Below are 23,041 nucleotides of genomic sequence, written 5' to 3'. Positions count from 1 at the left end.
GCTGAATTAATATTTTCAAAGGTATCAAGACAATTCAAGGGGGAGAGTATAATCTTTTTAACAAATGGTAATGGGACAACTGGATAGCCACATGTAAAAGAATAAATTTGGACTCATACCTCACATTATATATAAAACTGAATGTAAAATGGATTGAAGACCTAAATGTAAGAGGTGAAATCATAAAACATTTCAAAGAAAACACAGAAGCAAATTTTTGTGACCTTGGATTAAGCTCATTTCTTACACATGACACCTAGAACACAAGTAACCAGAGGAAAAAAAGTATAAATTAGGCTTCACCAAAATTAAAAACTTTTGCAATGAGATGATAGCATCAAGAAAGTGAAACAACACACAGAATTGGAGAAAATATTTACATATTATATTTCTGATAAGGATGTAGTATCCAGAATATATAGAACTCAACAATAAAAAGGCAAACCACCCACTTAAAAATGGGCAAAGAATCTGAATAGACATTTCTCCAAATAGGACATATAAAATACAGCAATAGTTACATAAAAAGATGCTCAAAATCATTAGCCATCAGGGAAATACAAATCAAAATCAAAATGAGATACTACTTCATATCCACTAGCATGGCTGTAATGAAAAAGAAAGGACAATAATACATGTTGATGAGAATGTGGAAAAATTGGAACCCTCATATACTTTTGGTAGGAATGTAAAATGGTGCAGCCACTGTGGAAAACATTTTGGCAGTTCCTCCCATAATCCAGTAATCGCATTTCTATGTATATATTCAGGAGAACTGAAGACATATATTCACATAAAAACTTGTATACAAATATACATAGCAGCATTATTTATAATAGCAAAAAAGTGAAAAATATCCAAATGTTCATTAACTGATAAAATGATAAACTGCGGTGTACATGTGTGTATAGATGTAGGTATATATATACACATATATATATTCAGTTATATACCTTAAAATGTTAAATTTTTGCATTTGTATTACATCTTTATAAAAAATAAATAAAAAGTTAAAACAGTCTAGATAAGGTGAAATTCCCCCTTACGCCTCATCCTAGTTATTTTCCACCCTTCGTAGGAAACCATGGTTATGGATTTTGTATGTAATCTTTGCTGATCTTCTCCATGCATTTATATAAATATGTACATACTACAGTGGACTCATAATTGTTCCATAGTTAAACTGATGCTCACTCATCCCTTGGTACACATTCTTCAGCATCTTTAGTAGCCCCGCCTCTAAATGGATTAGGAGTTCTTAGAGAGGTGCCACCACACCCATTCAGTAGTTCGCTCAGGTCCCAGCATGATGCCTTAGAACCTGTGAAGAATTCAATATAGGCTCCAGCAACATCATAGAAAGCCAGCATACCCCTGGCTCCAGCTCCAGTGTGATGTTTCTGAGAAGAGAATGGGTAAGCAATATTGTCCAAATTTCACTTCAATATTTTCAAAGTCCAAATCTAGTCAGCCAGAGAAGAATAAAAAGTGAGCCATCCTCTAAGAAAGTGAAGGGTTACTGCCAGTCACATTAAATAACAGAATCTAATGAGGAGCTGTCGAAAGGAGGTATAAAGGAATTGAAAGGTTGGCCAGTCCACACCACCCCCTGAACCCTAATCAATACATAAACTCCTTTGACAATATCAGCTGCCAGCAATTTACCAGTCCATCTGCTTAAACACAACCAGTGATGAGGAGATCACTATCTCTCAAGACAGCCCCTTCCTTTTTCAGATAACTAAAATCATGAGCAGAACCATCTAATCAGCCTCTGTTTTATAAAGGCACCAGTCAAAAGCTCAGCAAACACTTCAAAAGGGCAAAACAGAGACAAGGGAATTTGATCAGTGGAAATGAACTCTCCTATAATAACAAAGGTCTCTTATAATAACAAATTGACCTTTTCTACCACTACAGTTAAGCAATAGGAATGCGGCTGCAAAGGCAGATGTGAGGAACTGATAGAAACCTGGTTTGCTGCAGGCACAGATCCAACTTCTTGCACACACACGCCCATCTCTGTTTTGAAGCCTCAGTCCCAGCTTCCAGGAGAATCATGTATGCTTAGAGATCACTGAGTGTGCATGTCGGGAAGTATTTAGCACTTCTACCTGGCACAAAGCCAATCAGCATGGTGTGTACAAGAAACCATTCCGTTGCCCCTCAGTGGAAAGAGATTTAATAACTTCACTAATTACATGAAGGATCATTAAAAAGAAGGCTGCTAACAAATTGTTTTCATTTTCAAGCACAGATACAATAAGCACTAATGAGCTTCAACCAGAGCAATGAAGATTTTGGTTACATATCAGACAAAAAAAAAAAAGGAGGAGGAGGAAGACTAGGAGGGGGGAAAAAGAGATGGGGTGAAGGCAGGGAAGGAAGAGAAAGAAAAGGAAAGGAAAATATAAAAGACAAGACCTGTGTGGATACTCTGTATCAGCATTCATGGCTATCAACATGTTAGAATGGGTCTGGTCCTCCAAGTTCTATTTCTCTCCAACACAGACCCATGATATCAGTCAGGCCATTCTTTCCAGTCATTCCAACACATACTACTTATTCCCACCTCTACTCCTGTATCATTTTGATGGCTGCCCTCTATCATCTGTCCAAGAAAGTCTTCCCTGCACTTTTCTATCATTCCTCTATTGTCCATGGCTTCCCTGAAAGAATAGTGCTTTCCTACAAACCCTCTTACTTAGGCTTCAAAACAGCCCTGCAGGGCAAACAAAGCAGCTTTTATTATTCCCACATTATACATGAGAAATCCAAGGCCAGAGTGGGTGATGCCTCACAGTGAACAGGTGGCAGTCAGGACTGAAGCAAGGTCTCAAGACTCATCGGCCGAAATTAGAAGAGATAAGCCATGACTGTACTAAATCTATGACTGTACTTGGGAATTTGGGTTCAATTCTGGCTTTATAACTGCCTTGATGAGTAATGTAGAATAAGCTACTTAACCTCTCTGGTCCTCTGTGTTCTCATCTATAAAATACAGAGAATAATGTCAATCTACCTCATGGGGCTGTTGTGAATATTAAATAAGATAATGCAGGTAAAACCTTTAGAATAGTTCCTGGCACAGAGCCAAGTATTAGGTGGCACCATTTCCTCCTAGAAACATGAGACATGGTATCTGAGAAAAACTGTTCTCTCTAGACAGGAAAGGGATTTCAGAGGTGCTTTTGTAATTGCCCTCATAATTTCCACAAATCTCTCACATTCCAAATGCCACTTCCTTGACAGCCAGACTCTAAACAGCTCTCACCAAAGGGAGATTTAATCAGGCTGAAGATGTCATTGTTCTTTGCTTAAGACAAGCCTTCCTAAGGTGAGAGCTCAAGTCAGAAAGGGGGTAGGGTGTGGTAGAGAGAAGCCCTTCATAGATGACATAGTTTCCTCTCCAGTCAAGAAAACCAGATGCCTTTGGCAAAGTTGGCAGATGCCAAATCAACATATAAAAGTCAACTGCATTTGTGTAAATTAGCAAATACCATCTAAGGAAAAAAAAGATGATTTTACAAGGTATCATTTATAATCATAAAGCAATATATAATTCCAAAAAGTAAATCTAAGAAAATAAACATGAGCCCTTTATGAAGAATATAATTAAGCTTTTTAAAAGACATTACAACTGAAATAAGTAGAGAGTAAAACCATGTTTTTAGATAGTCTCAATATAAAAATGTCAATTCTCCTTAACTTGGCCTAGTGACTAAGTTTATCCAAACAAAAATCTCAATAGGGATTGTGTAACACTTAAAATGTTCATTATAAAATGTATATAAACAAATAAAGGAATAAGAACAATCAACACATGCCTCAAAAAAATCAAGGTGAGGAGAATTACAAAGATATAATAAAACTATAGTAATATAGATAAGCCAATGGAACCAACTGAAAAGTACATGAAATTCAAATATATATGAGAACATGATTCATGAAAGTTCTAGCTTTGTAAATTATTGAGAAAATAAAGATGTATTCAACAAATGGAATACAATCAAATCAAATCTTTTCTTCACACTATATATAATAAATTTCTAGGGATTAAACACTTATAATTAAAAGCAGAACCATAAAAAAAGTTTCAGAAACCAACTTAGAGGAATGGCTTTATGGACTCGGAGTAGAAAAAATTTCTCAAATAAGAAACAAAAAAAAGTATAAACAAGAAATAAATTAAGAAATTAATAGGCATTAATTATAAATATTAATAAATTAATAAAATTAATAGGTAAGAACTTCTCTCCAAAAAGGTTATAAAATAAAGTGAAAAGAAAAGTGATAACCAGGGAGAACATGTTTCCAAAAATGACTAGTCTCCAAAATGTGCAAAGAAGGGCTTTAAAAATAATGAAAGAAAGATTAACAACCCACTACAAAAAGTGGGAAAAACTTGAGACACATTTCACTGGTGAAGGATTATGAATGACTCATAAACATATGAAAATATTCTCAATCTGTTTAGAAATATGAAGAATGTAAAGCAATATCACAATGAGAGAATATTTTACAGCCAACAGATTGGCATTCTTTAAAATTTGACAATAAGAGTGTGAAACATGTGGCATAAAAAGAAAACTAGATGCCTCTGGCAGAAATCTTATTTAAATAAATAACTGAAAAATTCCCAAATCTGGGGAAAGATATGGACATCCAGTTACATGAAAGTTCAAAGGTCCTCAAACAGGTTCAACCCAAAGAAGACTTCAAAGAGACACATTATAATAAAAATGTCAAAAATCAAAGACAAATGATAGTCTTGAAAGCAGCAAGAGAAAAGAAGTTCACCACGCACAAAGAAACCCCCATAAGGTTATCAGTGGATTTCTCAGCAGAAACTTTGCAGACCAGGAAAGTGGGATGATACATTCAAAGTAATGAAAGAAAAATACTGTCAACCAAAGATATTTTACCTGGCAAAACTATCAAAAACATTTGAAAGAGAGATAAAGACATTCCCAGATAAGCAAAAGCAAAAGCAAAAGGAGTTAATCACCATGACACCTGTCTTATAAGAAATGCTATAGGGAGTTAGTTCTTCAAGTAGAAAAGAAAGGATGCTGACAAAGAAAGTTGCTATCAGCTTAAAATAGACTGTTATGACTACGAGATGTCCTGTGTAAGCCTCATGATAACCACAAAGCAACAACCTATAGAAGATATACAAAATATGAAGAGAAATGAACCTACACATACCACTAGAGAAAATCATCAAATCATAAAATGAGAGAGGAAAACAGGGAAAAAAAAGATCTATAAAACATGCAGAAACCAATTAACAAAATGGCGATAAAAAGTACTATCAATAATTACTGATAATGGAAATGGACTAAAATCTCCAGTCAAAAGACATATAGTGGCTGAAGGACTAAAATACAATACCTAACTATATGCTGCCTATAGGAGTCTTACTTCAGCTTTAGAGGATACAAAAAAGCTGAAAATGAAAACACAGAAAAAGATATTCCATGCAAATGGAATCAAACATTGATTTTAAGTCAAAAACTGTAACAAGAGACCAAAAAAGGTCATCATACAATCATAACGGGATCAATTCATAAAGAGGAATAACAATAGTAAATTTATATGCACCCAACATCAGAGTGCCTAAATATATGAAGCGAATATTAACAGATCTGAAGGAAGTAATAGCAAAACAATAATAGTAAGAAACTTTAATATCCCACTTTCACCAATTTATAGATCATCTGGACAGAAAATCAATGAGAAAGCATTGAACCTGAATGACACTTTGGATCAAATGTATCTAAGAGACATATACAGAACACTCCATCAAACAACAGCAGAATACACATACTTCTCAAGTGTTCATGGAACATTCTCCAGGATAGATCATATGTTAGGGTGTAAAAGAAGCCTTAACCAATTTAAGAAGTTTGAAGTCATATGAAGTTATCTTTTCAAACCACAATGGTATGAAACTAGAAGTCAGTAACAGGGAAATCTGGGAAAAGCACAAATATGTGGAGACTGAACATCATGCTACTGAATGAATAATCAATGGGACAAAGAAGAAGCCAAAAGAGAAATTAAAAAAAATCTTGTTAAACAAACAAAAATTGATATACAATATAGCAAAACTTATGGGATGCAGCAAAAGCAGTTCTAAAATGCAATTTCATAGAAATAAATGTCTACATTAAGAAAAAAGATCTCAAATAAATAATCTAACTTTATACCACAAGTAACTGGAAAAAAAGAACAATCTCAGGTCAGTTAGTAGAAGGAAAGAAATAACAAAGATCAGAGTAGAAATAAGTGAAATAGAACCAGAAAGAAAATAGAAAAGATCAATTAAATTAAGAGTTGGCTTTCTAAAAGATAAATAAAATTGACAGACCTTTAGCTAGACTAAGGAAAAAAAAGAGAAAACTCAAATAAATAAAATCAGAAATGAAGCAGGAGATATTACAACAGATACCACAGAAACACAAAGAACCATTAAGAGTACACTGTGAACAATTATAAACTGGACAACTTAGAGAAAATGGATAAATTCCTAGAAACATAAAACTCACCAAGACTGAATCATGGAGAAATAGAATATTTGAACAAACCAGTAATGCATAAGGAGAATGAATCAGTAATAAAAAAAATCTCCCAACAAAAAAAAGTCAAGGACCAAATGGCTTCACTGGTAAATTCTACCAAACATTTAAAGAAGAATTAATACTAATCCTTCTGAAAATCATCCAAAAAATTGAAGAGGAAGGGACACTTCCAAACACATTTTACAAAGCCAGCATTATTCTGCTACCAAAACCAGATGAGGATGCTACAACAAATGAAATTTACAGGCCAATATCCCCAGTGGACACAGATGGAAAAATCCTCAACAAAATACTGAAAAAAAAAAGACAAGAATTCAATAGTACATTAAAAGGATTATATACCATGAACAAGTTATATTTATCCCTGAGATGCAGGGATGATTCAATATACCCAAATGAATAAATGTGATACACTACATCAACAAAATGAAGGATAAAAAAATTAATCATTTCAATAGATACAGGAAAAGCATTTGACAAATAAAAGCCATATATGGCAAATCCACAGTTAACATCATACCCAGTGGTAAAAACCTGAACTCTTTTATTCTGTGATCAGGAACAAGACAAGGGTGCCCACTCTAATCACCTTTATTAATATAGTACTGGAAGCTCTAGCCAGAGCAATCAGGCAAAGAAAAGGAAATAAAAGGCATCCAAATTGGAAAGGGAGAAGTAAAAATGTCTCTGTAGATGACATGATCTTATATACATAAAACTCTAAAGACACTATCAAAAATATCAAAACATATCAATATATTAAAATATTACTATATAGCAATATGAAAAATATCAAAAAAATCAAAGTTAATAAATGAATTAAGTAAAATTGCAGGATACGAAATCAACAGATAAAAATTAGATGCATTTTTATACACTAACAATGACCTAGGTAAAAAAGACATTAAAAAAATAATTCCATTTACAATAGCATCAAAAAATTTAACAGAGGCTAAAGATCTATACAATAAAAATTATAAAACATGGATGAAAGAAATCAAAGAAGGCACAAATTAATGGTAAGATATCTCATGCTTGCTCATGGATTGCAGGAATTAATCTTGTTAAAGTTCCCAGTCAAAGCAATCTGAATATTCAGTGCAATCCCTATCAAAGTTCAAATGACATTTTTTTTACAGAAACAAAAAGACAATCCTAAAATCTATATATAACCACAAAAGACCCCAAATAGCTAAAGTAATCCTGAGTAGGAAGAAAAAAACTGGAGGTATCACACATCCTGACTTTAAACTATAATACAAAGCTATAGTAATCAAAACAGTATGGTACTGAGGGGGAAAAAAAAAACACAGACACAGAGATTAATGGAACAGAACAGACAGTTCAGAGATAAACCCATGCATACACAGTCAACTAATTTTCAACAAAAGCACTAAGAATATACAATAGGGAAAGGATAGTCTCTTCAATAAATGGTGCTGGGAAAACTGAATACGCAAAGTGAAAGAATGAAATTGGACTCTTGTATCTTACATCATATACAAAAATCAACCCAAAATAGATTAAATACTTAAACATAAGATCTAAATCATGAAAATCCTAGATGAAAAAATAGGGGGAAATCTCCTTGACATTGGTCTTGCAAATATTTTAGAACTGATACTAAAAACACAGGCAACAAAAGCACAAATAAACAAGTGGGAATACAACAAACTGAAAAGTTTCTGTACAGGAAAGAAAACAATCACTAAAATGAAAAGGTAACCTATGGAATGGGATAGAATAAATTCAAATCATATATCTCATAAGGGATATTAATCCAACATAAGTGATATTAATCTAACATATGTAAGAAACTCAATACAAGTCAATAGCAAAACCACAAATAACCTGATTTAAAAATGGGCATGGGACCTGAATAGATATTTTTCCAAAGAAGGCATACAAATGGTCAATAAGTATAAGAAAAGATGCTCAACATCACTAATTACCAGGGAAATGAAAATCAGTATCACAATGAGATACCACCTCACACATGTTAGGACAGCTATTGTCAAAAAGTCAAAAGATAAATGTTGGCAAGGATGTGAAGAAAAGAGAGCCCTTGTGCACTGCTGGTGGGAATGAAACTTTGCACAGTCATTATGGAAAACAGATTGGAGGTACCTCAGAAAATTAAAATAGTACTACTATATAATCCAGCAATCCCACTTCTGGGTATATCTCCAAGGGATATAAAAATCACTGTCTTAAAGAGAAACCTGCAGTCCTATGCTCATTACAGTTTTAGTGAAAGTAACCAAGATATAGAAGCAACGCAAACGCCAGTTGATAGATGAATGGATAAAAAAATGTGAGATAGAAATATAGATATAGATTCAGCCTTAAAAAAAAGGAAATACTGCCATTTGCAATAACATGAATGAACCTAGAGGACTTTAAGCTAAGTGAAATAAGCCAGATAGGAAGAAATATCACGTGATTTCACTTATATGTATAATCTAAAAAGAAGTCAAGCTCATAGTAACAGAAAGCAGAATGATGGCTACCAGGGAGAAAGGGAGATATTGAGCAAAGGGTACAAACTTTCAGTTATAAGATGAATATGTTCTGGAGAACTAATGTACAGCACGTTGACAATAGGTAATAATAATGTATTGTATACTTGAGATTTGCTGAGAGTAGATCTCAAGGGTTCTCACCAGAAAAAAAAATGTTAGTTATAAGAGGTGATGGATATGTGAAATGGTTTGATTGTGATCATCACTTCACAATTTATACATATATCAAAATATCATGTACATCTTAAATATATAGAATTTTTGTCAAAAATAAATCATCTTTTAAAAATGTTAAAAAATTTAAAGTTAAATTAGTTTAAATGTTAAAAAAATTTAAAGTAGATACTCCTCAATATTTCCAGTATTTTGAATAGTATACATATTCAATATGTGTGTATTCAAATATATATTTAATAGTATAATTTTTATTTAAAAAACCTAGATGCCTCTGAAACCAACTATACCCTACTCTATCCCTAAGTCTTCTCCTTTTATTTGTTTTCATTGACCCATCACATGCTTGTGACCTTGACAGAATTTAGGTTTATATTAGTCAAATAGCTGCAAAAGGAAAACTTGGATCAACTTACATCAATCAGAATTTATTTCTTAACAATTGTGTGCAGGGCCCTGGGCTCTGGATTGTGGGGAGAGGGGTAGATAGATAACAAACAAGTAATGTGTAGATGTATAGACATTAATTGACTCTGCCAGGAACTTTAGAAGCTCACTATTTTTTCTGCATTTTATTTTTGATTTGCTTTCTGTTTAGGTTAAAATAAACAGAAGGCTTCCAGTTAAGCTATCCAGATTGGGAAGTACAAAGCCCCGTCCTCTCTAGTGTCATGATAAAAGCCACACTGAGGGAGGATACTGAAATCTAGCTGAACTGAGCTACTAATCTCCCAGAAAGCTTGCGATATTTGATAGACATTCAGAAAAACTACTTCAGTGTGGTGACCTGGCAAAATCCTGGCTTTGGAGTCTGACCTGTTATGTTGTCTACACTAGGCCATTTACTACTATACCAGTAGGGTTGCACTCACTATCTGATCCTGTAGAATTGTACCAGTGTCCCAAATCTGGCCTGCTTCTTGTTTAGGGTTCTCCTGTAATATCTGCCTTGAATTTCTATCCCCTTCTAGTCCCTATCCAGGGTGAGGTATTCTCCTATGCCTCCACAAGTCATATGCCTCTTCCTTCCTATTATGAAACTACACAACCACATTCCCTTCCCTAACAATCCTCTGTCTTTCACCTGCTGACCTGTGTACAAATGTTACGGAGTCCAGAGTCTGTGGTGAGGGAGGAATGGAGAATGATTGCTAATGGGTATGGTTTTGGGGGTGATAAAAAAGTTCTGGAACTAGATAGTGTTGATGGTTGTATAACATCATAAATGCAGTGAGTTATACATTTTTAAATGGCTGAAATGACAAAATTTATGTTATGTGTATTTTACCTCAATTAAAAAAATTATATAAAGTATGGACTACAAAGTTTCTTGGATTTTATCTGGCCCAACCCCTCCATCTTCTAGGAGAGAAAACTGAGACTTAGGAAAGAGAAGGGATTTGACAAAGGTCACAGAGTTTAGGCAAGTCACTTCCCTCATGTATAAGTTTTCATATCTGTCATCACATTCTTGTAGGATGGGCTCCAGGTCTAAAGTACTTCTGTATGTCCTCTGTAGTCACTTAATAATCATCTGTTGGATGAATGAATTTATAACTAAGCACTTCATTCTACAGATGAGGAAACCATTATTAGTTCATTGCACACTGCCTGCCTCTGGATTCCTGGTCACCTGCTTATTGGAGCACAGCCAACAACCCGATGTTGGACCCACTAACACCAACCACTTGCCATGACAACAAAGTTACACTCTGTATACTACCTACTGACCCTGCACTCTCCCTGTTATGCTGTACTTTCCCCCAACATGTGCAGCTGGAAGGGTCCTCAGTCATTCCACAACCTTAGCCTATCACAATCTACATGGGAAGGTGAATTTCTAGGACCTGGCCTCAATTCAAGTTTATCTGACTGTACTGCAATTTCACAGGCTATTGCTTGCCCTGTCTCATATGTAACACCATTATTAAGTGTACCCTTAACAGTAAGCTATGCTTATCTAATATGTAACTGAATATGGACATGATTCCACGTACCAGTGGCCCTCAGGTCCAAGTCCCACTAAGTATCAATGTCAATAACCTTATCACCTTAATAAATTTATCAAAACAACTAAAGAGCTGGACTAATGTACTGATGCTGAAGGCTTCTCTTTGATGATCCATGTGAACAAGTAAAAGGTTCACAAGACATATTATCAGTACAAGTGAGATTCAGGGAGAATGTTTATGCTGCGTAAAAGAAAATCCTGTTTCCAAGCATCTTCAAACAGAGCAAACACTCCTAGTACGCAATGTGGTAGAAATAACACTGAGCTAACAACCAGAAGGGCTAGTTTAGGGATTTGGTTCTGCTCTGCAACTCTAACTTGCTACAGAACCCTTGGCAGGTCATGTCCCATCTTCTGGCCTCAGTTCCCTCATCTCCTATCTGCAGTGGGAATGAGAAGTGCTAATGATGGGAGGCTTTCATGAGATAGGATGTCAAGTGGTTTCATAAAGGTTTAAATAAATTCCTTAGATATTAGAAAGAAATTATCATAAAAAAACAGGTTTCTCCATTATGACATCTGTTTAGCTAGTGAAAGTAACGAGAGAATGGGGTTCCAGGCTGGGGAAATACTCTTTTTAATTGATCTTTGCTAGAACTGTGGAGAGTCTGGTGGTAAGGAGGGGCTCAATAAATACTTGGAAGTGATGGTAGTAATGGTGAGATGATGAAAATACTTTCAGGCTTTCTTTCCCTCTTTCCTTTTCCATCCCTTCCCTCCTCTTCCCTTCCATGGGCTCACTCAGCAGAGCCTCCATTCCCACCCCCTTTCCTGTCATTGTTTAGTTTCTATCTTGTATTTAGCAAGGCCAAGAAAGCTGATGAAATTATTTTACTGTTTAGGGGCAATTTAATCATACAGGTTTTCTACTGCTGGGTGGGGGACAGTGGGTGGGTGATGGGGTGATTGGTTGTGAAGTGGTGGTGGTAGAAGAGAAGGAGAGGTAGAGAAGTCAGATACCTAAAATGTCTTCTTCAACTATTTTTTAACAAAGAACTCCAGGCCTCTACCACTTCAAATGGATTTCTCCTTGTATAAATAAATCTTCTCCCAGCAAAGAAGGGGGAAAGCAAAGTGAAAAAAGAAAATTGGCCATTTATAAAGTAGAAAAGGCCTTCCTTTGGCCTTTAAGGAAGTCACCTGAAATTGTGGCAGGCTTTGGTTTTGCTAATACAGCACCATCCCTATAGAAGGATCAAGGGGAAAGCACCTTGGATGTACCACTTTAGATGTTCTGTTATATAAAATCCTATCTTCAACCTCCCTCTCTATGCCTTAATACGTCACCCAAAGACATGTCAATTCAATGTCTTATGTGAGGAAACAGAAATTAAGCTGAGTGAATCTGCCTGTCATGTCTAGTTGTTTCTGTTTCAAAGCTGGAGGGTTGCATTTGGAGACGGAGGCAGGCAGGGAATAGTGCCCAATCTGCTCCAATCAAGAAAGAGAAATGGAGTTAGTATATGCTAGAAGTAAAGCTCTTGGAAAAATAATAAAGGCCAAAAGGAAGAGAATAGTTTGGTCAGGTGTCCCTATATTATATAACTACTTTAGATGGCATCTCATGACTGTTGAGTGTTCTAGGTTCAGCCAGTCAATGCAAGAACCTAAGGGTGGCATTCCATCTTGAACCAGTAAGTGCTGCCCAGGGGTTAGAATTCTATCTCTTTGAGACTTGCAGAGATTCAGTACTCACTCTAGTTCTGGCATATTCTGCTCCTAACCCAGCCCACACCTGAGTTTGGTACCTCTTAGGACAGTAGCTCACCAGACCAGATACACTGCTCTGGGGAACAAGTTGTCTCAATGACTGAGAATTGGTAAGACCAAGTATGAAAAGGGAAGCTAAGAGAGAAGTAGGTACACTCTAAAGCCAAACTTGGTATACTTGGAGATTTCACAGCTGGCATCTGCTCTAAGAAGTTTCCAGGTCCTTCTGAGGGGGTCAAGTAAGGGAGAGGCTGGCCCTTACAGTCATAAAGAAGCTTGGAGACTAGCAGCCTAGACAATATTACCAACAAGCCTGGCTCTTTCATGGCTTAGCCAGGGGTACTTTGGCCCCAGGCCAGTCTAGAAACTTTCCATCAATAAGTGGGATCTAAGAATTCTGCCATCTTGGAACTGGAACTGGAGGACAAAGAAGAGCCAAGAGAGAACTGCCAGGGCCAAGCTATCATGACCTGGTGGCTCTGACAGTACCAGGGGTACCCCTTTGCTGAGTAGCCTTCTTCTTTACTGACCTGATCCTCAGGCTTACCTGTGGTCTCTCCTCAAAAAAGCAAACCCCATCATCAGGCTTCTCTCTCAGGGTAAAAGCAAGCCTAATCTCTCATCTCTCATGAGGGCACAGACTTCAGAATTGCTAATCTCCTTTCACACAAACCAGCTCTTTTGAGCCCCACAGTGGTCCCAGGGAATGTAGAAGGCACTGGATTGTGACCCCCAGAAGCTCAGACTTTAGGTACTATTCTAAATGGCTTGGGTCACCAGAGAAATTAGTCTCTCTTTGCTCTGGTTTTCAGCTATAATCAGGATAATGCCTCTCTGCCCTGCCTCAGAACTCTATACAAGAGAGGGCAAACTGTGCCATATCAAACTATAGCATGCTATTCAAATATCAAGGTCAAATATTTGAGAAAAATCAGGGCTCACTGCCCCCATTTTACAAGTGAGAAAAATAAAAGGTTCGAAGATATGAAGAAATTATGCTAAAGCTCACACTGCTAACAAGCACTGGATATAAGGTGTAAAGTCAATTCTTTCTGACTCTCAGACGAGTCCCCTAGAATTTGAAGTACTTCCTAAGGGGCATGAAGTCCCTTTGGAAGACCAGCTGGCTCCAAGCAAGTGGAGGTGCTAAGTAAGTGTGCTTGCAGTTCTCCCCTTTCTTGGTGTTTCTATCCATTTTTTTTTCTGCTTTGCTTACTTCCTTTCCTTGATCCTTTCATGGTCCCTTCTCCCTTCCAAACCATTCTCAGGCAAAAGTCTGATATTAATCATTTACACTTCAGTGTGAATAGGCTAAAGCCAGCACTTTCTTCTCTTCTCTTAAGGGGTCTGAATCCTAAAGTAAAGTTGTAATTACAAAATGAAATGCTCCAACTCCTAATAAAGAGCATCCTAGCTTCAAAGAAACAGTGGGAGGGACATATAAAAGGAGGTGAGCCTGGGGGCCTGGATAGTTATACCTCTAGAAGCTCCCTACTCAATTGATACCAGTAGCTTTGTAGAGATCAAGAGAAAACTGTCTCTTAACTTAGAGTCTGGCTGCTCAAAGGATAGGAGGGCACAGCTTCTGAGCTGAATTGCTTCTTCACACAACCTCTTGTCATCTTCCCTGGTAGTACCCACTGGCTGGTGCCTCACAGAAACAGCCTCACCATCTGGGGATGGGGTGTTACCTATTAATGTGTCAGTGGTTCTTCCACCCTCTACTCAACAGCTACAGTGACAAGCCAGATCCTTCCTTATCCACAAGGCAGCTCCAACAAACCAATTTGATGTCCTATTCTGACTGAATTCAGGCTGGTAAACACAGGTGATCTTGGTTACAGAATCATGGAAGAAGCTCAAACTGGTGTAGGTAGGGCCTTTAGAAACCACCTAGTCCAGCCCCCTGAATTGTTAGTTGAGACACTGAGGCCCAGGAAAAAAAAAAGTCCCTGTCTGACATAACCCAGAGAATCAGTAGCAGAGCTGGCCCTTAAACTCAGGTCTTTTACGTCCCTGCCCAATGCTCTTGCTACCTTCACTGTGCACTTCTTGCATGATAATCTGTCAGGTGTTTCATCTCTCTATCCCCAAGGAGCCCCATCATTCCCTATTCCTCCACAGAGAATGCCCCCTGCTCAACACAAACTGATCTTTGATATGCCTTCATGGCACATTTCCAATAGAGAGGGGCCACTCAACCACAAAAGGCTAGAAAATTTCTGCCCAAAGCTCCCTATTTATATGCCTCTCCTGCCCTCTTAGCGTCATCCACCTATTCCTTGATTCCTCTAAGGCAAAAGACTCAACAAAAGTCAGCTTGTGACTCAGATCTCACTGGATCTGAGTTCGAATCCAAGTCAAGGAAAGGGGAGGATAGTTTTAGGCCCCCTAACCAAAGTATTGACATGCTCAACTGATCAGTCCAGCCCACCATACTCAGGGAGTATCATTCTCAGTGGTGGAGTCTGGTTTCCTGCTTAAGGTCCTGGCCTATTTTGCTTTGTCCCTGTCCTCTTGTACAAGAGAAAGTATCTCTGAAAAGCAGTGGTACCTACCATTTAGGTATTTAGGCCAGGAGGTATCAGACTCCCTTGAGGGCTGGATCTAACAGGAATGGTGCACACAAGGCCTGAGACCTCATATCCTTTGCCTCGTGGCTTATATCCTTGAGGCTGGCAACCAGCCTTCATATTCTCCAGAAATGGCCGCTCTGAGTTAACATGAGGGATCAACCCCAATCTGGGAACAGAACTAAAGCAAGAAATGTCAATTCTCTCATTCAACACTAAGGCATCCCCAACAAGATTCTTCAAAGAACATTCACTTCTGAAAGCCAAAAAAAGATCCACAGGCATCTGAGTATATTTTTTCTGATGACCCTCTAATAAGCAAGACAAGGTTGCTGGGAGGAGGCCTCTCAAGATGCCAGATATCCCCAGCCTTTATCTAACTGGCTGAAGGAGGTTGCTAAGTGCTGAACAGTCACTTTTGTTCAAGGCTTAGTAAGTACTAGTAAGGATATATTAATAGCAGTAGCAGTAAGAAGCCATGAGGAGAAAAAGATAAGAGGTTTACCCTGACTCATAATGATATATATATATACAGTGACAGAAAAAGAAAAAAAAATAAATACACCATTATCATGATTTTCCAAAATTTCATACTTCCCAAATAGCCTCAGAAACAAATCTTACCTCCAAGCACTCAATCATAGTCTTCCTCTCCTCAAGTCATCAAGACCACCAAGGCAGTGTAGACATGGTACTAGGGAGGTTCAAGCTGATCTCCAAATGAACTCAGAGGTTAGCTACACAGAGAAAAATGGGCCCCAGGCCTCATAGTCTTCAACCCAGGCATCCAACCAAATCTCCAATTCACACTATGGATTAACAATAAGGCCTTGGAAGGAAAGCTCCATCATGAAGGGAACAATTCAGAGTGTCTTCTACTGGTGCCAGTTTTTAAATGTCATCTGCCTAGTGCAAAAAGCAACATGTTTCAAGAAATTGGCTTAGACTACAGCATAAGGGCCAGCAGCTTTAAACAAAGAAGCAGTTTAGGCTTTGTTGACAGATGCCAGCAGGTTCTCAAAAGTCCAGGATGTTAGTTATAGTCATTCCTGGAGGCTGGGGGATAGACAATATGACCCTCAAAATTGCTTTCACTCTGGGGATTCTAAAAGAGACCTATAAGGCAACTTACTTGAATATGGAGGAAATCACCTGGGTCAAGTGCCAGCCAGATTTAAGGTTATCTCTGAGCTGGGTGTCTCCATGTTAAAAAAAAAAAATCCCCTCCAATTAGCCAAAGGATGTACTGGATACTATCATCCAAAGCATGTACACAGGGATAAGCTGTTAAGATGAATCTGAATGCAAATGAATGCTAATAATGCCATATGAAACTCTAGTATGGAGGAGAGAACTATCTGTAATCCAGGGAGAAATATTTTCCGAGCTAATGTCATCTTCAGTTCACAGATCCTGTAAAGCATCACCTCTAGGGCTGCAAATAAGACCTTCTACGTAGATGGTTAAGGCTAGAAGTCTATGCCCACTTGATGCCTGAATGGATAAAAAACGGCTGGCATATCTGAACTCATCCCAAGAAATCAAAACACCTTTGCCATTACCCTGGAATGGGAGGTAGATCCTCAAGTGTTAACAGTCTTGTTAGTGACCTATGCATACCCTTTCCTGATTGTTCTGTAGCTCAGAAAGCACGGATTAAGAGTCAAGAGGGGGTAACGTCACTAAAAGTGGCAGATTAAGATGCACAAAGAATCAGTCCCTCCACTGAGACAACCCCTAGCTGGCAAAGACTGACAGAACCAGCTTTTTCAGGATTCTGGAATCTAATCCCAAACTTACAGCAAACAGGGGACCCTTGATGCAGAAAAGCATGGCTACAATTTGGTAAGAGAATTCTTTAAGGTATTTTTGCTCATTTGCCTCCCATTTCCTATTTCCCAGCAGCTTTGAGGAAAGTGGCCCACATTCATCCTGCAGCTTGCTGGTGCCAGGGGGCTAATGACCTTGTTCTTAAAATACTGTGGTTGTGGGTTTTGACCTGTTTGGCCCTGAGGGACAGGCACAGAGACTGACCTTTGTTTTGTATCCCCACACTATTAGGGTAGAGTGGCTTTAGAGGCTATGACTGCCTCTTTTGAAAGATTTAAAGACATACACTGCCCATGCCCACTCAGGGCAAGGGATGGTGAAAGGGGCAAATAGCAAAGGGATCCAATACCACAGGAAGGAAGAGACTGAGGAAAATTTTTCTTGGGAGAACAAAGACTCATATGCTGCTGTGCATACCGAGGAAGTCAGAGTGCTACACACTTGCCCTGGACCAGAGGCATGCTCAGAAAAAGCCTGAGAGGATTGTAGAATTGCACTTCTGGAGGATCTGCAGGTTCCATGCAATCAGGTGAGGAGGAGAAGAAGAAGAAGGCAGAGTAGTGGGCAGCCTGGATTAGTGTTGAAGTAATGCCCCAAGCTGAGAGCTAAGTTGCAAATAACAGGACAGTAGTTTGTTCATTTTGACTCCAGGTATTTAAAAGTAATCTGTCAGGTCACTGGCTGATCAATGCCATAAAGGAACAGAGACTTCCATGACCATACATGACAAGGAATGAAGTCTTTGCAAAAAATAAATAGTTTGAGAAAGTCACTAAACAAATGGACACTGCATCCCTCAATGATCAACAACAGCAAACCCTGGGGAAGGAGGAGAATCTGATTTCCCGAGTTATCACACTATAATATTCAAAATGCCCAATTTCCAACAAAAAATTACAAGGTATACAAACAAACAGGAAATTATGGCTCATTCACAGGAAAAAATAAATTGACAGAAACCATACCTGAGGGCATCCAAATACTGTACTTACTAGACAAAGATTTTAAATCACCTATCTTAAGTAAGATTCAAGAAGCCTGGGTTCAAGTCCTGGCTTTGCTACCAATTCCCTAGATGAATAATAAAGTCAATTCCATTCTCTGGGCCTATGTTTCCTCAGGATTTATCCAGTGAGGAAATCAGGCTGACCAGTGGTCACAAGCTGGGAGCAGGGTTTCAATTTAGAGTACTCATATGTTCTGTTTATCCTTCAGTGTTTCTTTTAAAAAATGTGAATTACTGGTCAACATTTTTAAAATATGGAGATTTTTACATTAAATCCAATTCCTGGTTTTTCTTGAAAAAACTGGAAGGTCCGAGTTCACTGGACTTCCTTCCCTTCCTATACACTACTCCACCAATGAGAACAATCCAAGTCACTTTTGCTCCCTTTAGATGGGGCATAGATTTCCCAGTTGAACACAGCTTCCCACGTACCTTAGTCTCAGACGATTTTACTCATGTAAGTTACCTGCCTGGCCCTGTAAACATCAAAGTCAACCGCTCCTGGCCAAGAAGAGTCTTTCCAGCCCTAAATCTACTGTGAGTCTAGTGTTACATACAGGTGAAAAGCTTTCCTTAAGTGCAGCCAAAAAGAGACAGTATATAATTAAAAGCCAAGTAACACTCTGAAACTTCCCTATGAACAGGAGAAATTGTTTCTGTGACATCTTGTCTATACATCAGTAAGGAATGATGGTAATGACCTGATTAGCTCACCCTTTCATCCTCCTCCTCCAGGTAGGCCAGATACCAGAGAAATCTAGAATTTGAAGAAATAAGGAAAATATATGCTGATGGCATCTGAATAGGCTCCTTACTTTCTGACCAAACCCCTGCCTTGTCACATAGGCCTCACCTACCACCAAAAATAGCACTCTGCCATGTGTTCTGTACACAGCCTGACCTCAAGTGGGTAACAAGCTGTCCCCAGGCCATTGCCCAAAGTCAGAAAAAAGGCCTATTTTTACATAGTGATAAAAGAAATGGACCTGAATGATTTGGAGTTAGGGCTCAACATGTAAAAGGAGGCCCACCACAGGGGTGGTATTTTCTACTTAGAGACACAATCATACCCCAGCAGTCTGCTCTCAGCTCCCAGAGGGGAAACCAACCCAGGAAAGCAACTGAAGGTGTTAACAGCTAGATATGGCAACTGATTTCAGCAAGCTGTAATTCACTTAACCTGATCAACTGTTGGGAATGTAAATCAACTCCTGCATTGCTCCTGTGAAGCTATGTCCTCAGTACAGACAGGAGAGACTCTGAGAACACACATATATACATGTATCTACATACAGAATGAAATTCTGAACAACAGGAAAGGCAGATATTTGACTGGATAGAAGACACATAAACTCAGCAATTTCTTGTACAGCAGCCAAAATCATATCATACTTCCTATTTACAGGTATCCAGCATACGTCAGGTTACAAAGGATTTTGACAAAACTAAATTGCCTGCATGTTACAAGGAGGAAAAAATTCAGAGATGCACAGGAAGCTGTTCAAGCTGCATATTCAGCAGAACTAAGGCAAGAATCGGTTTCTCAGATTCCACATTAGGTTTAAACCTAACGAACAACAGGCAGAGCTAGCGTGGACAGAACAGCACTAAGCACTCTGGATTATCCATCCTAGGGCTGGGATGTTCATACAGTAATGAAACTTCCAGGTAGGAAATGGAGATGTTCCACTATATCAGTGACCAATTTAGCCCAATGATCCACAAAGGTGTCTGGTTGGTATAGCGTTAAGAGCAAAGTCTTTCTGTGCCATTACACTTTCATGTTATACGCCAAATAAGCTAAGGATAATGTTCTTAAGGAGCTACTGAATCTCAGCTCAGGATGAGTCTAGATAAACCAGGCAACTATCCTACAACATAGAGGCACAGCATCCCAGGAAATTGCCCATATACCTACCAATAACATCAGTACTAATGAAGATTCAATAGTTCAGTGTGACTCATCTCTATGTCCTACCTAGACATGTCAGAATAGACTCTAGAGCTTGAATAGATTCTAGAGAATGCATAAAAGATGAAGGAGAAAGTAAAAGCCCATGATCATATGCCAAATGTTTAGGAGAGCCAAGATTAGAACCCAGGTCTCCCATTTCCTAATATAATTGGCACTGCTTCCACAATACCATTCTACCCTCAACCAAAATCAATGTAGAAGAATGAAGACAGCGATTCTATTTTTAAATATCTACTACAAAAGAGCCTCTATAACTTCCAACCCTTGAGCAACACACAATCTTACCAGGAATGTAAACCTACACACAAATACTCATTCATGAGAACTGAAAAGTCTGCCTTGGAGCCAATATTCACATCATATATGCAACAGTCTAACCCATTTCTTTTTACTGGCGACAGCACAACAGCTGGCCTCTAAGGTTCCATGGTATTCCCCTTTAGAGATCTGAAGACCATTCGACTTTACTTAAACAAACAAGCAAAAAAGGTTTACAATGATCAAATAAATGCTCATTCTGAATACAATCTGAGGCAACATGAAATACTACCTTAGTTTCTCAAAGAAAAAACACTGGTATAGTAGACAGAATATTGGAGCTCTAAGTTATGACTTAGGCCCTGTCATTAATGCTCTTGGTCTGTAACATTCCTCAGTCTAGATTTGTGCTGATACAGTAACAACTAGCCACATATGGCTAATGAACACTTGAAATGTGACTAGTGTGAATTGAGATGTGTATAGAACACTTACTAGATTTCAGAGACTTAGTAAAGTATATTATTAATAATTTTACAGTGATAACATGATATTATATAATATTTTAGATATATTGTATTAAGAAAAATACATTGAATTAATTTCACCTGTATCTTTTTAACATTTTTTAGTGTGGCTACTAGGTAATTTTAAATTACATTTGTGGTTTGCATTTGTGGCTCACATTATACTCTATTGGACTGTGCTGGTCTAGGCCAAATCATTCTCAACATCAAAGATTCTGATTTAACTAGCCTAGAGCCTGTGTTTTAATATGAGTTTTTTAAGCTACCCAAGTGAATTATTTCATTGTGCAGCCAGGATTGAGAACCACTAGACTAGACTCTATATTATGCGTGCCTGGGCCAGCCAGTGATCTTCTCAAAGGTCAGCTTCAGCTGGGGCTGCTGGGGCTGTGTGCTTGGAGGAACACTCATCCTGGCCTTGGATATAGGAGCATCAATGCCAGTTCACTGATATTCCAAAGCCTGGCTCTGCCATTTGCCTCCTGGAGTCATTCTGCCTTCCTCAATCATTTTGTCCCATCCCTTGAATTACTGTTTATTATACAAATGACATTTCACTGAAAGGAAATACATGTGGATTTGGGTGATGTTGTTGCTGGGTGCAATTTAAACTTTCTTTTAAAGAGGGAGTGCTGTCAGCACAAGACACACAAGATGTCTGTGTAAAGGGCCTCATGTTAGTACCAAATACCCATGGTTATTGATGTGCTCTTTCAAACTACCCCTGGGACCAATTCATCAACCAGCAAAGCTGAGTTAGGACACATGGCACTTGGAGACTCTGATGGAAGACACTATACAAAAGTAGAGGAAACAGGATTGGATATTTATTTCATTAAGAGATTATCAAGATAGAGGGGATGAGAGGCCACTTTGTGCACTTCCTTGCTTCTGAGCAGTGCTCTCACTTAAATTGTTCCAACTGGATAACAGTGCTTCCTACATTTGCAGCCTTCTAAGGAGGGAGGCCTCTTTCAACCACTATGGCCAGCTTTGACACACAGACCTTCTTGGAGTTAATAAGGTGGTGGTAGTGATGAGAAGGAGGATAATGATGAATATAAAGCAAGTTACCATTTCCCAAGTACCCACTATGTGCCAAGCACTGTGCTAGACACTTACATAGTGATCTCATTTAATCTTCATAAAAAGTCTGCTATCCCTTTATTTTTCAGATGGGGACGTGAGGCTCAGGGAAGATAAAAGTCTTACCAAAAGCTATAGAGCTAGGAGATAGTAAAGCTGAGACTGCATCTCAGGTTGTCTGATTCCAGATGCCCTGCTCCTTCCCTCATGTCACACTGCCATCATTCTTATCCTGAGGGTCTTCATTCTCCAAGGGCCCAAGCCACTCTGATCTTTTGTTTAGAGGTCAAGACTTTAGCCTTATTTTACAAAAGAAACTTTAAAAAGATGATAGGCTGGGGTAAGGATGGTCTTGAGACACCCTGATGTGGCTTTGGTACCCGTACTGCCACAAATCTCTTTCATTCCCTGGCATGAAATAACTGCCAACACCATTTGCAGATGGGGAAACTGAGAGCTCACAACTGCCAAATAACTGATTCTAGCTCATAACTCTAAGGATGGCCAAGAGCTGGGACACCAGGCCAGTGTTCTTCCCCATTAGTATCTTGCTAATTGGTGACTCAGAGGAAGCAGAAACTGCTCAAAAGCCCCTTCCCAAAAGCCCTTTCTTTTAAAAAACAGGTTCTTTATGGCACAATGTCAAAGGGGCCAAAGCCTTGCAAATTGGTGACTCAGAGGAAGCAGAAACTGCTCAAAAGCCCCTTCCCAAAAGCCCTTTCTTTTAAAAGACAGGTTCTTTATGGTACAATGTCAAAGGGGCCAAAGCCTTGCAAACCCTGTCA

At 38.4% G+C, this 23,041-nt stretch overlaps 1 protein-coding gene across 11 annotated transcripts in view; it reads right to left on the bottom strand.

Moving 5' to 3' along the window:
• ARHGEF9 (Cdc42 guanine nucleotide exchange factor 9) overlaps positions 1-23,041 on the bottom strand; it is a 165,137-nt gene that overhangs the window by 87,291 nt on the left and 54,805 nt on the right. The gene's annotated exons all lie outside the window — the stretch shown is intronic.

This window comes from Camelus dromedarius, chromosome X (assembly GCF_036321535.1).
Source record: "Camelus dromedarius isolate mCamDro1 chromosome X, mCamDro1.pat, whole genome shotgun sequence".
NCBI classification, from domain to species: Eukaryota; Metazoa; Chordata; class Mammalia; order Artiodactyla; family Camelidae; genus Camelus; species Camelus dromedarius.
The sequence above is the reverse complement of the archived record's forward strand: the minus strand, read 5'-3'. Positions and strand labels throughout refer to the sequence as shown.